Here is a 12,278-nt window from a genome sequence, read left to right as displayed (position 1 = left end):
CTTCCTCTGAGAGGCAGCTTGTGCCTAAAGTGAGTAGGACACCTTGCTGGTCACTCACAGTGCCAGGATAGGAGGACCTGCTAGTGGCATCAGTAGCAGGTTGCTACTGGACAGGTTCCTACCAGGTTCCTTCTAGGCTAGACTTCTGCTAGACGTCACCTAGATGGCCTCTGTGCCTGCCTCTTCTGACGCCATCCTGCCAGGTGTGTATCCTCTGGCTCTTTGACACTAGCGCCATCCTGGCCACAGGCTCTGGAAATGTGCTGTACCTGGTCTCTCTGTCAGGCTTTTCACTTGTTGGAGCCTCCCCAAGAGTCCTTGGCGCAGTCCTCTGCCTGGTGAACCACATTGGAAACCTCTAACACCTCCGGCCAGGTGCTCTATCACGTGGGATCTGACCCACCAACCTGCATCTGCCTGTCCGACATTGCTGGCTGTTCAAGTGGCCAGGCCCAGGTCTTGTGGTCTCCAGGCAGCAGGGGCTGGGGATTTTGTTGATAGTAGTGTATTAGGGTTCTCCAGAGAACCAGAACCAATGGGGGGGTGTGTAAACATATGCACACATATGTACAGACAGATACACCTATACAAGAGATTTACTTATGCAATTGACTCACGTGACTATGGAAGCTAACCCAGGGTGGGCCGTCAGGCTGGAGTGTATCTTTCTGTGTGTGTTCTCTGTGTGTATCTCTGTCTGTGTATGTCTTTCTGTGTGTGTGTGTCTGTGTGTGTGTTTCTGTGTGTGTCTGTGTGAGTGTGACTGTGTCTGTGTGTGTCTGTGTGTGTGTGTGTCTGTGTGTCTCTGTGTGTGTGTGCCTGTGTCTGTGTCTGTGTGTCTGTGTCTTTGTGTCTCCGTGTGTGTGTCTCTGTGTCTGTGTGAGTGTCTCTGTGTGTGTGTCTGTGTGAGCGTCTCTGTGTGTGTGTCTGTGTCTGTGTGTGTGTGTCTGTGTTTGTGTCTGTGTGAGTGTCTCTGTGTATGTGTCTGTGTGTGTGTCTGTGTGTCTCTGTGTCTGTGTGTCTCTGTGTCTGTGTGTCCGTGTCTATGTGTGTCTCTGTGTGTGTCTGTCTGTCTCTGTGTCTGTATGTCTTTGAGTGTCTCCGTGTGTGTCTGTGTGTGTGTGTGTCTGAGTGTCTCCGTGTCTGTGTATCTGTGTGTCTGTGTGAGTGTCTGTGTGTGTGTGTCTGTGTCTGTGTGTGTGTGTCTCCGTGTGTGAGTGTCTCTGTGTGTGTCTGTGTGTCTCCATATGTGTGTGTCTGTGTCTGTGTGTCTGTGTGTCTGTGTGAGTGTCTCCATGTGTGAGTGTCTCTGTGTCTGTGTGTGTCTGTGTGTCTCCGTGTGTGTCTCTGTGTATGCGTGTCTGTGTGTGTGTGTGTCTGTCTCCATGTGTGTCTGTGTGTGTCTGAGTGTCTCCGTGTGTGAGTGTCTGTGTGTGTCTGTGTTTCTGTATGTGTGTCTGTGTGTGTGTGTGTGTGTGTGTGTGTGTGTGTGTGTCTGGAGATGCAGGGAGATGCTGATGTTGCAGTCCAGTCCGCAGGCCTCTGCTGCAGATTCTCTCTTGCTCCAGGGAAGTTAGTCTTTTGTTCTATCCAGGTCTTCACCTGAGCCAATGAGGCCTACCCATATGATGCAAGGTGATCTGTTTAACTCAAGGTCCATCTATTTAAATGTTAATCTCAGCCAGAAACACCTGCACAGAAACATCCAGAATCAATTTTCACCACATTTCTCAGTACCGGGGCCCAGCTGAGTTGCCACCTACAATTCACCACTAGAGCAGTCCTCAACTCCAGAGGCCAATGCTGGTGGTAAGCACTGAACTACAGATGGCACGACTGATCATGGAGACCTACAGGAGGGCCTTGCTTGGTGGACCCCTCTATTGATGGTCTGTCACACTCCTAGGCCACCCTCTATGCCTCAGACTGAAAGGACTCAGAACATTTTAGCATCCCTAAACAGATCTTTGCCAAATCTCTCCACTCTGCTTCTTCACTCTAAAATGGGAGCGGGAAATTGCCTCTGGGTTCTGCGCTTTCTCTGGGGTTGGCCAATTCCAAGGCACGGGACTAAAATTAGCCGTCCCTCTAGAGGCTGCCTGGATGAATTCCTCTGATGCTTTCCCTGAAGGTGCATCTGTCAGCGGCTTATGAGTCTGTCCAGTCCTGCCTTCCACTTGCTGGCAGGTGTGGAGAAGTGAGCCACTGCAGCCACTCGCCCGTGTCCTTTGGGTGTTTTATGTGACTTCTGAAAGTCACTCACATTAGCTCCAGCTTCAATCCTCTTCCCAGAGGGATGAGACGTTGTAGCACTGCTGTGTCTGAGAAATCCAAAAGCGTGTTCACTGCTCTGGAGATGAGAGTTCATTGAGCAGGGACAGGAGACTCCACCAGATCCTTTCTAATCACAGGGAGCCTCTGATCTCAGACACACTGGTCAGAACCTGTCAATAATGAAGAGAATGTAAACCCAGATAGGAATGCCCTTACCCTTGCCTGGTTTCCCACTGTTCGGGTCTGTCATTGTTCCATTTGCTTCATTTTACACCCTGAAAACCATATGCCCCACCTAGACAGCTTTTATTCACTTTTGGGACACTTTCTGGTGGCCTGCTAAGCTCCTGCCCGGTGCCGGGTGCCGGGAACATAGAGGTGAATTAGACACACAGGCAGCGCTGGTGGGGTCTAGTGGGCTCATGGGAGCAGACAGCCTCGTGGCTCTGCCCCATCCCCAGGAGCCTGTTTTGCCCTTGCTGCTACTGACACGGCACTTTCAATAGTCCGCGGCTGCTGCTCCTCCTCAGAGGACTGTTCTAGGGCAATGGAGTCACTTTGCAAGGAGGTGTCTCAGAGTTTGTGTTTCCACCCTCCTTCTCCAGCCCTGGCTGCCATGAAGACAGGCCATTCAGGTACGGGGAAGCCCAGATACTTGCCTTCGGTTGGGACAATGCTGAGGCATAGCTTACCCTCTTGAGTTCCCCTGGGGGGTCAGTCTGAAGACACCTTCTGCTTCAATTTTGCCTGAGATCATTCCCTGGCTTGGCTTCCTCCTCTTCTTGTCCTACCCACTTCCCCACCCCCGGCTCCCTCACCATCTTCCCTGGGAGAACGTCCTTCATAAATCACATGTGTGTGACATGACTCCTCTTCTCAAGGTCGGCTTTGGGGAGGTTTGTCCTGAGGCAGTCATAGAAACTTAGAAAAATACGAAACCATGTGATTAAGTTTAAGGGGTGCTGGGAGAACAGTTCAAGGACTCGTGTGTGTGTGACACACGGAGGAAGGTGTGTCAGGGAAGGCTTGGTTCTACCGTGATGCTTATGGAGCATTGCTGATGGTGGCAGCGCAGGAGCAGGCTCAGCCTGCAGGGCCGTGGCATTGGCAGTGCATACACTGCTGGCTTCAGGTGCTTGGAGGTGGTGGCAGAGGGTTCATCCCTGGAGGGTTCTGTGCTATAGTCTTGTTTGTGGTTCTGACTGTGCTTTTCTTCATCCCGTCCATCTATCTAGCTGCTTCCTCTAGCCTTTCCGGTAATACTGTGAGTTCTTTCTCTGCCTTCCTCTTTCTGTTGCAACAAAGAGCTCTGCCTAGTCCTCGAGTCACAAGTTTGGCGAGGATTGAGGGAGGGGGAAAGTGAGTGGCATATGAACAAGCACAGAGTTGTGAAAGGGCACCCTCCTGGGGAGCTGCAGGAGTTTGGCATTACTGGGGATGGAGTCAGGTATAAACTGGAGAGGGCTGGCAGCCAGTGCAGAAGGATCGTATGCACTCTACTATGGAGATGGGACCTAGGTCGTTTCAGTCACTCTTTGCTTCAAAACATCATCCAGATGTGGACATAGGCCTTCAACACTTACAGACCTAAACTTTTGACATTGCAGTCTGTTTTATTTACAAATGGACATTTCTGTAACATCTGCTGCCTCTAACTTCCTGGATCCGTGGATACAGAGCTAACAGTAGAGAAAGGGTCTCCATTTATCTTAAATTCCAAGCTCTCTCACACAAGAGGAGCCAAGGGAAGGGGGATGATCATTTTCAAAGCACTTCACATTCTGTGTCTAATCTGGATGTATCATCATCATCTCACTTTACAGATGAGGAAACTGAGGATCAAATAGCTTACCAAACTTGTTGAGGTTGCTCGGTTACAGAATACTGATGCTAGTGCATGAACCCAGACCCTCCAGCTCCACAGCATCCAGTCTTTCCCTATGTGCTCTTAGACGATTTATCTGCAGGTCTTGTTTCAATGTCTGCCCAGCACACATGTGAATTACAGCTGACCTCCAGTGTGGTGACAAGGCATCAATCTTATTTCTTCTGTGTCTTTCTAGTTTGGATGTGAGAGAAGATGTGCATTCATCAGGGATGACTGAAACCACTGCTAAGGATTCAGCTCTAAACTGACTGTAAGCCTCCGGGTTTGCAGCTAAAGGTGGGTCTAACCTTGGCAGCCAGGGACTAATAAATGAAACGATGACATCCATAAGCTTGAGATGCTGTGATTTACACTTTCGTGTAAATCAATATCCATATCTAGTATCCACTGGCAGTGAGTTGCTGAAGCCATGAATCTATTGGGAAAAATCCCCAGGATGGTGACAGTCACCACTTACTGAATGTCCACTACATGCCAGATACCACAGGAGGCACCTTTATATGCTATCTATACCGTCCACACAAAAGTGCAGTGAGGTAGGTGGGATCATGCCCATTTTCATATGTGGAATTCAAGGTTCAGTATATTTAAGGACCTTGTCTGGAACCACACAGCTAGCAGGTGGAAAAATTGAGGTTCACACAATTTGGTCTGACTCCAAAGTCCATGCACTTCCATCTAGAATCTTGCTACTCCAAGTCTTGTGCTTGGACCAGCAGCATCGCTTGGGGGTTTGTTAGAAATGCAGGATACTAGGCTCTCCCCTAGGCCTAGCTCACCAGAATCTGGATTTTCACCAGATTCCCAGGTGATGTCTATGCACGTGAAATTTCAAGGCACTGTTCTGGGCTGCACAGCCTCAGCTTCGTCCTTTAAAGATCTTGTGGATGGAATCCTGATTGCCGTAATCTCAACTGAGCATGAACACGACTCTCATGGAACCTTTCCTTTGCCCTCTAGTGTGGAGAGTTGTCCCATTTTAGTCCCCTATCTTACCTGAGGATCTTCAACCACTGGGGACTGGCCCAAAATCAATCAATCAATCATTCTGTCTCTCTCTATCTATCTATCATCTATCTATCTATCTATATCTATAATCTATCATTATGTATGTATGTATGTATGTATGTATGTATGTATCCATCCATCCATCCATCCATCCATCCATCTATCTATCTATCTATCTATCTATCTATCTATCTATCTATCTATCTATCTATCTATCTATCTAATCTATCATCTATCTATCTATCATCTATCTATCTATCTAAAAAGGAGGGGCGGCCAGGCCTGTGATACTGTGATATTCCGTTTGGCCAGCAGGGGGCACCCGCAGCATCTCCCACGGCAGCCTCTTGAGCAGCAGGAGGAAAGCTGGGAAGTTCAGCTTCCTGCCTGTAAGGAGGGTGCGGTGGACGGATTAAGAACAACGCTGTGAAAGAAAAGCCTGGCTCTCAGTTTGCTCCGTGTGGAGCACCCGGCTTTGCAGAGCTGTGGCGCAGACGTGGAGAAAAGCTTTTGTCAATGTGTGTGTTTCAGAGTAAGTGATGGATCTAATCCCTGGGAAAAGCCCATGCTCCTCTCTACCGGCTGCAAACCAGCCCTGGGAGGCAGGCGCGTGTGGTCGGGAGGCAGGGGCCTAGCTTCTGAGGTTGTGCTAGTAACTCACAGCGGGACTTTGGGACTTGGTTCTTTTTCTCAGCCCTAATTCCCTGGGCTGTCTGAGACATAAAGTGCATAAGATCACCTCGCAGGTCTTTTCAAGCAGTAACAGTCTATGAAGTCATAATTAAAATGTCCTAGGAGAACGCTCTCTACTTAAAAGATTTTTTTTTTTGTTAAATCAAACTGTGCAAAGCTAATTATCACTCCTTAATTCGTCTATTTTATAATTTCCATTTTTTCTACTTAAGTTTTCTTTTTTTGGTGTAAAAGTGAACATTTATTTAAAATATGAAAAGAAAACACAAAACACAAATTGAACAACCGCCAAATACCACAAACATCCGCAAACCCAGAACGATGACATAATATTTTTTACAAAATAACTTCCCAACACATCTCTATAAGAACTTTCATCTTCCTACAGTTTTTCTTTTTCTTTTTTTGGCTTCATATGCTGTAGTCATCTCTTCATATATTGCAATTTTATAATATTTTTCATATAAAAAATTAAAAAGATAAGCTAACCTTTTCTCTGAGTTGATAAACTTTTGTTTTATTATTGATCGTTGTATGCGATCCTGAAGCCATACAACTTCAGATACTGACTACTCTCTGTTTGTAGTGTTGCTACAGGATTGTACTTTTCAAACAGGAAATCTGAAAAATCATATTTCACCCAATTCCCATCAACAAAGCAAAAAATATTGCATTTACAACTGAATACTCTGTGTTCTTGAATATATTCTTGAAAGTCGAGAACTTCCATTTTGACTAAATGCCAGTGAGAATTCAAGATCGTGGAATTAATTGTATATGTTTGATGATTTAAAGACTTTTTCACAGATTTAACTTCTGGCTCTGTATATTCTAAGCCTTTTTTCTCCTCCATTCCCATTTACTTGTGGTGCCAGGTACAGTGGGACACATTCCTAGGGCGACAGAACTGGTGGTCCTGTACCTGCAGGCGAGGGTGTCAGGTGAGTGGCCTGGGGAGGAGTTCTGGAAACCATTCCCACGACAGGCTTGCTCCCTGCGAAGCTGTGCGGGGAACCAGGGGAAGTCCATCGTCACTGCTGAAGGATTTCCGCCTGCAGGGGGCAGTGCAGGCCATTGGCTGTGGCTGTGCCAGGCTGACTTTACCCAGGAGAGGCTGCAGAGGGATGGGTGACTGGAAAATCCTCTTTCACGTGTAAGTTTTTTTCACCTCTCTTGAGCTGGTTCAAACCTCAGTGTCATTTCCCTCCTCTCTGATGTGTCCTTTGTTTCCATTCACTACTCTTCTTGCCACATTCTGAAAGTCTGGAACATTCCCAAAGTCCGCTTGGAACAGACATAGCTGCATCCTCTTACTTCAAACCACAAGTTGAGGATCAGCATAAGAAAAGGAAGCTAATGTTTTGTTTATTCGATTCCTTTCGAGGATATGTCTCAGGTAGGTCTCCCTGCCTATGAGTCTCCAAGTTTTTTTTTTTTGAGACGAAGTCTCACTGTTGCCCAGGCTGGAGTGCAGTGGTGTGATCTCAGCTCATTGCAGTCTCAACTTCCTGGGCTCAGATGATCCTTCCACCTCAGTCCCTCTGAGTAGCTGGGACTACCAAGTACGTGCCACCATGCCCTGCTAGCTTTTGTATTTCTTTTGGTAGAGATGGCCCAGGCTGGTCTCAAACTCTTGGGCTCAAGCAATCTGCCCCCCTCAGCCTTCCTAAGTACTGGGATTACAGGTGTGAGCCAACATGCCTGGCCAATTATCTAAGCTTTTATTTTATTTTTTTTTAATTAAACCTCATAAAAGGATGTAGTGAGCCAAACTCAGAATGAGGAAGTCTGTTAAAAAGGTAAACTGAGGCACAGTAAAATTTTTAGAGTTTATTTGCGCAAATAATGATTCATGAATTAGGCAGCTTCAAACCAGAAGTGGTTCTGGACAGCTCCACCAAGGGAGAGGCTTTCACAGGCACATAGAAGTAAAGCCAAGAGAATGTTTGATGGGTTAGTTGGACAGTTGCCTTGTTTGGTCTATCCCACTGGAAAGTCCCTCATAACAATTGTTAAGTTTTTGGCTGTTTCTGATTCGTTGAGCTTCAGTTTTGTTTTTCTTTCATGTAGGCATTTACAAGAAATAGCCCAAGTTAAATTTTGCTTATATTTGCAAATCAAGCAAAGTTAAAGTCACTTATAAGGGCCTAACTGGTTTTGTCTCCACAGGGATTCTTCAGGCTTGGCCCCCATTTTAATTTACTTGAACAACTTTATAGGACAAATGACTCCACTTTTTCATTAAAGAAATGGCATGGAAAAAAGGGGGTGAGGTGGGGCAGTAACTTTTAGGTGAAAAAAACTTAAGAGAGAGATCACTGAGTGCAATGTGTGGACATTGTTTGGATCCTGATTTAAACAAACCGACTATAAAAAGACCACCTGTGAAACATGTCGGGGCATTTGTGCATGGTCTAAAAATTAGTTGATACTGAGGAATTGTTAAGACGGTTGACTGTGATAATGTGATAGGTGATAGTTTGGATTATGCTCCAGCAAAATGGGTGTCACCCTCTACTCCCCTTCCTTAGCTGTAGGGGTTAGACAGGAAGGAGGCGGCAGATGCACAACCCCAGGGATTAGGTGACAGGGACCTTAGTTAAGGGGGTGGCAGTAGGGTTAGTGGGAAGGGGATGGACCATGAAACCATTTTTCTCTCTCCATCTTTCCCATCTTCTTTTCCTCATACAGTTACACATTTTCTTGCCCTTAGGCTTCCTAAGGGCCCTTTTCAGGACGCCCTCCTTCACTCCTTCCTCTTCCATATTCCCTTAAGCCAGTCAGGACTCTGATCTTGCTGTCTCCACTGCAGCACACTCTGTCCGTTCCCTTCCCTGAACGTCCCCTGTATTCCCAGGCCATTGCTCACAGGTCCGCCCTGGGTCATATGCTCATCTCTCCAGTTGGACAAGAGACTCTTTGAGGAAGGGCCAGAGCTGGGTCTGATGTCAACTTCACTCCCTACGTCCTGTGTGCTCAGAAAAAGTTCACCGATTGAGAGGTCACCAAGTTCACCAGGGAAACACAAGTTATCTTGGAATATGTCTTTTCATCGACAGAGGGTGGCCCTAGCAGTGCCTGTGCCACCTGGATAGGAATTTGGAGGCAGTGGGAGCACCGGGCAGCAACCTGCAGACCCCCTGGAGGGTAATAAGTGACAAGGCTTTATTTCATCCTGTCCCATCCCTGACCATGGTCCTTCAGAGAAGCTGCCTGGAATAACGAGGCAGGACTTTTGGCAAATTAGACCCTGGTGGGCTCCACTGTAGTGGCTGTCACCCTGGCCACACGTTAGCACCACCTGGGAGGGCTTAAAACTCAAGCCTGATAGTGAGCTCTCTGTACCTCCTCCAGACTAATTAAAGACTAATTAAAAAAGTCTCTGGGGAGTGGGGGCCCAGGCATCTCACATTTTCAAACCTGTTGAGATGATAATGATTGTAGCTGAGGCTGAGAAGCACTGGGCTGTGGGGGTCTTTGCCCCACTACAGAGCTGGGATTTAATGGAGCCATTTACAAAGCTGTTGGCTGGTCCTTGTTGGCTGTGCCAACAGGGAGAACAAGCTCACAGTATTTTATTTCTATATAATACAGTTAGTAGTCCCAATAGAAAGCAAGGGAAGGTTCTTAAAGCCATCTGCTTCAGGAGAAAACTGGGGTGTGGGACTTGCTGCCAAGAGGAGAAATTCAGAGGGATGGGATAGAGGCCTGTTTGCAGAAGAAAGAGGGGCTGGACAAGTAGTTCAGAAGCATTCACATTCCTTGCTCTGGGATGGGATGGGCAAGGGGCAAGAATGTAGGAGGGAGGGAGCCTGAGGAAGCATCACTACTCCTGGGAGTCATAGTACGAGGAAGAGCTCTTATGGCCCTGAGAGGATGGGGCTGCCTGGAGCCCAAGGTCCCAACCTATCACTTCCCAGGGAGGGTGACAGTGTCCCTGTCCCTGGGGGTCCTCATGGAGGCCTCTGTATCATTGCCAGCCCTTGCCCAGAGGATGTGTCCTGTCGGGGGGAGGGTGTGGCGTGGCTGGGAGCTGAGCAAGGCAGGTATAGGTGGCAGAGGGGCCACGGTGGGAGGGGAGAAGTGCTAGCCAGCTTGGCCTCTCTCCCTCACAGCACTGCCCTGCTGTGTGACCGCTGAGTGGGGAAAAGGTGTGAAGTACTTACATGATGCTTAAGGCACAAAAAGTAACACATTTTTTATTCTTTCTAAATGATACGCAATCTAGCTCTGAGATTCAGCTCGTGAGGAAGCCAGGTCTGGTCGCTTCTGGCCTCTCCCTAAACAAGAGCTCTGAGGCTCACAGGATCCACGTTGACTGCCTCTTTCCTTTCCTTGCTCTGCCTGTTAAGGGCATGGCTTCCTCGAGAAGGCTGCCCCGAAGCCCCATGCGGCAGCCCTTTTCTCTGCCTGCAGCTCGGGCTAAAAAAGCTTTGTTCCTTTGTTCTGAGACCTTGCCATCCTTGGAGTGTTGGGCCTGAGAGGGGTTCTGGTTACAACTAGGAGCAGAAACCCAAACCCTTCCCTCCTGCAGCTGACCTGGAGGGACTGAAACAACACTTTTCTTCAATCTGCAGCGTTCAAAGCTGCAAACTCTTCACCTTTGACCAGCTGTTCCCATTGGATTCACCTGGGGCACTTTAAGAACTGCTGACTGACTCTCACTTCTAGATTTCCTGATTTAATTGGTCTGGGTGCAGGCTAGGCATAGAGACTTAAAGTTCCAGGTGATTCTGATCTGCAGCCAAGGTTGCGAGCTGCTGCCAGCCCATTTCCTCTTCATTAGGCATAGAGAAGTTTCACGGACCCAGCCGTCCGCAGAAAGCGAGTGGTTAACATCAACACAGGATGCCAAGTCTCCCACCTGCACAGATCCCGTGTCTTTAAAAACCTGTGCAGGCTGAAAACAGTGTCTAAAGGGTGGCCCTCAGTGACCAGCATGGCACCACTCACCTGGGTTTTTGAAAACAAAAGCTTACTCACATACTCACCTAGCAAGTAAGGGAAGCCCATGCCGTTGGGACCAAAAGTTCTGGCTGTATTTGAGGAGGAATAAAACACAGCTGTTTCACATGCAGGTTATAGTACATTCCTAACAAATCATTCTACTACGCTAGCTTACTTCTTTTTGCCCACTTTGAATGCCAGTTCCATAATGCCAGGGATTACGTCTATGAGTTTTCTGCCGTATCCCTACTTCACAGGACAGAGCCTGGCACTAAGGCAATTTTTGTCATGGGAACAGATGAATACCGGAATGGATGGATGGATGGAAGGGTAGATGGGTAGATAAATGGGTGGGTGGGTGGATGGATGGGTGGATAGTTGGATGGAAGAACAAATGGATAGATGGGTGGGTGGATACAGGATGAGCATGTGGGTGGATGATCCAGAATCACTGCCTCCTGAGATGCTCTAGAAAATCAGCCTCTCACTCAGGATTTGTATTAGTTTGTTCTCACACTGCTATAAAGAACTACCTGAGACTGGGTAATTTATAAAGAAAAGAGATTTAATTGACTCACAGTTCTGTATGGTTGGGGAGGCCTCAGGAAACTTACAATCATGGCAGAAGGCAAAGGGGAAGAAGCGTGTCTTACCATGGTGGAGCAGGAGAGAGAGAGAGAGAGAGAGAGAGAGAGAGCAAGAGGGAGAGAGAAGATGCTAAACACCTTTAAACAGCCAGATCTTGTGAGAACTCTATCATAAGGCAGCACTAGGGTGATGGTGCTAAACCCTTAGAAACCACCCCCGTGATCCAATCACCTCCTACCAGGTCTCTCCCCCAGCACTGGGGATTACAGTTCCACATGAGATTGGGGTGGGGACACAGCCAAACCATATCGGAGTTCTTTTCAAAAGATAGCATTGGCAAGGGACGCCTGAAAGCAGAGCAACACGTCAATTCAATTTTTAAAAAGGTGAGAACTTCAGAGCCTAGGAAAGTTTCCTTTGAGCTATTCACATGGTCACCATTTAAGATTTTGTGAGTAGCGACCACATCGGCCTCTCTGTCTTGTGACACACACTCCCCATGATTGGGAAGACAAAGAAAGCACATTCTTAGGAAAGCCATCAGCCTCACAGAGTGACCTTTCAGATACAATGATTTATAAGAGAAGAAAAAAACGCTGCAATAAAAAGATCTCTTTCTTTCATTCTTTTCCAGCTACCTTTATTCCTAAAGGGAATATCTTTTGAGTTGCCTTTTATTCCATCATTGTATAGGCCTTCTCTCTGCTACCTGTGTGGAAGGGAATCCCTCAGGGCCGAGATATTTCTGAACAGGTCGGGGGGTGATGGGAGGACTCAAGGTGGCTGTTGTCAATTCCTGTCCTGACCTGGTTTCATTCCAGCTGTTCCTAATTGGCATGCAGGGCCTGCTGGCTTCTCCCGTCTGTCTCTTCCTAGTGAG

The 12,278-nt window shown here is 47.5% G+C and overlaps 1 long non-coding RNA gene across 1 annotated transcript in view; it reads left to right on the top strand.

Annotated features, from left to right (window-relative positions):
- The first annotated feature begins 5,537 nt into the window (after positions 1-5,537).
- Positions 5,538-12,278, top strand: part of LOC129006255 (uncharacterized) — an 88,522-nt gene continuing 81,781 nt past the window's right edge. The window contains exon 1 of the long non-coding RNA XR_008491961.2: positions 5,538-5,702. This is a non-coding gene — a long non-coding RNA (uncharacterized LOC129006255). The remainder of the gene's footprint in view (positions 5,703-12,278) is intronic.

This window comes from Pongo pygmaeus, chromosome 8, assembly GCF_028885625.2.
Source record: "Pongo pygmaeus isolate AG05252 chromosome 8, NHGRI_mPonPyg2-v2.0_pri, whole genome shotgun sequence".
Classification (NCBI taxonomy): domain Eukaryota; kingdom Metazoa; phylum Chordata; class Mammalia; order Primates; family Hominidae; genus Pongo; species Pongo pygmaeus.
Note: the sequence above shows the minus strand (reverse complement) of the source record. Positions and strands in the feature narration are given on the sequence as shown.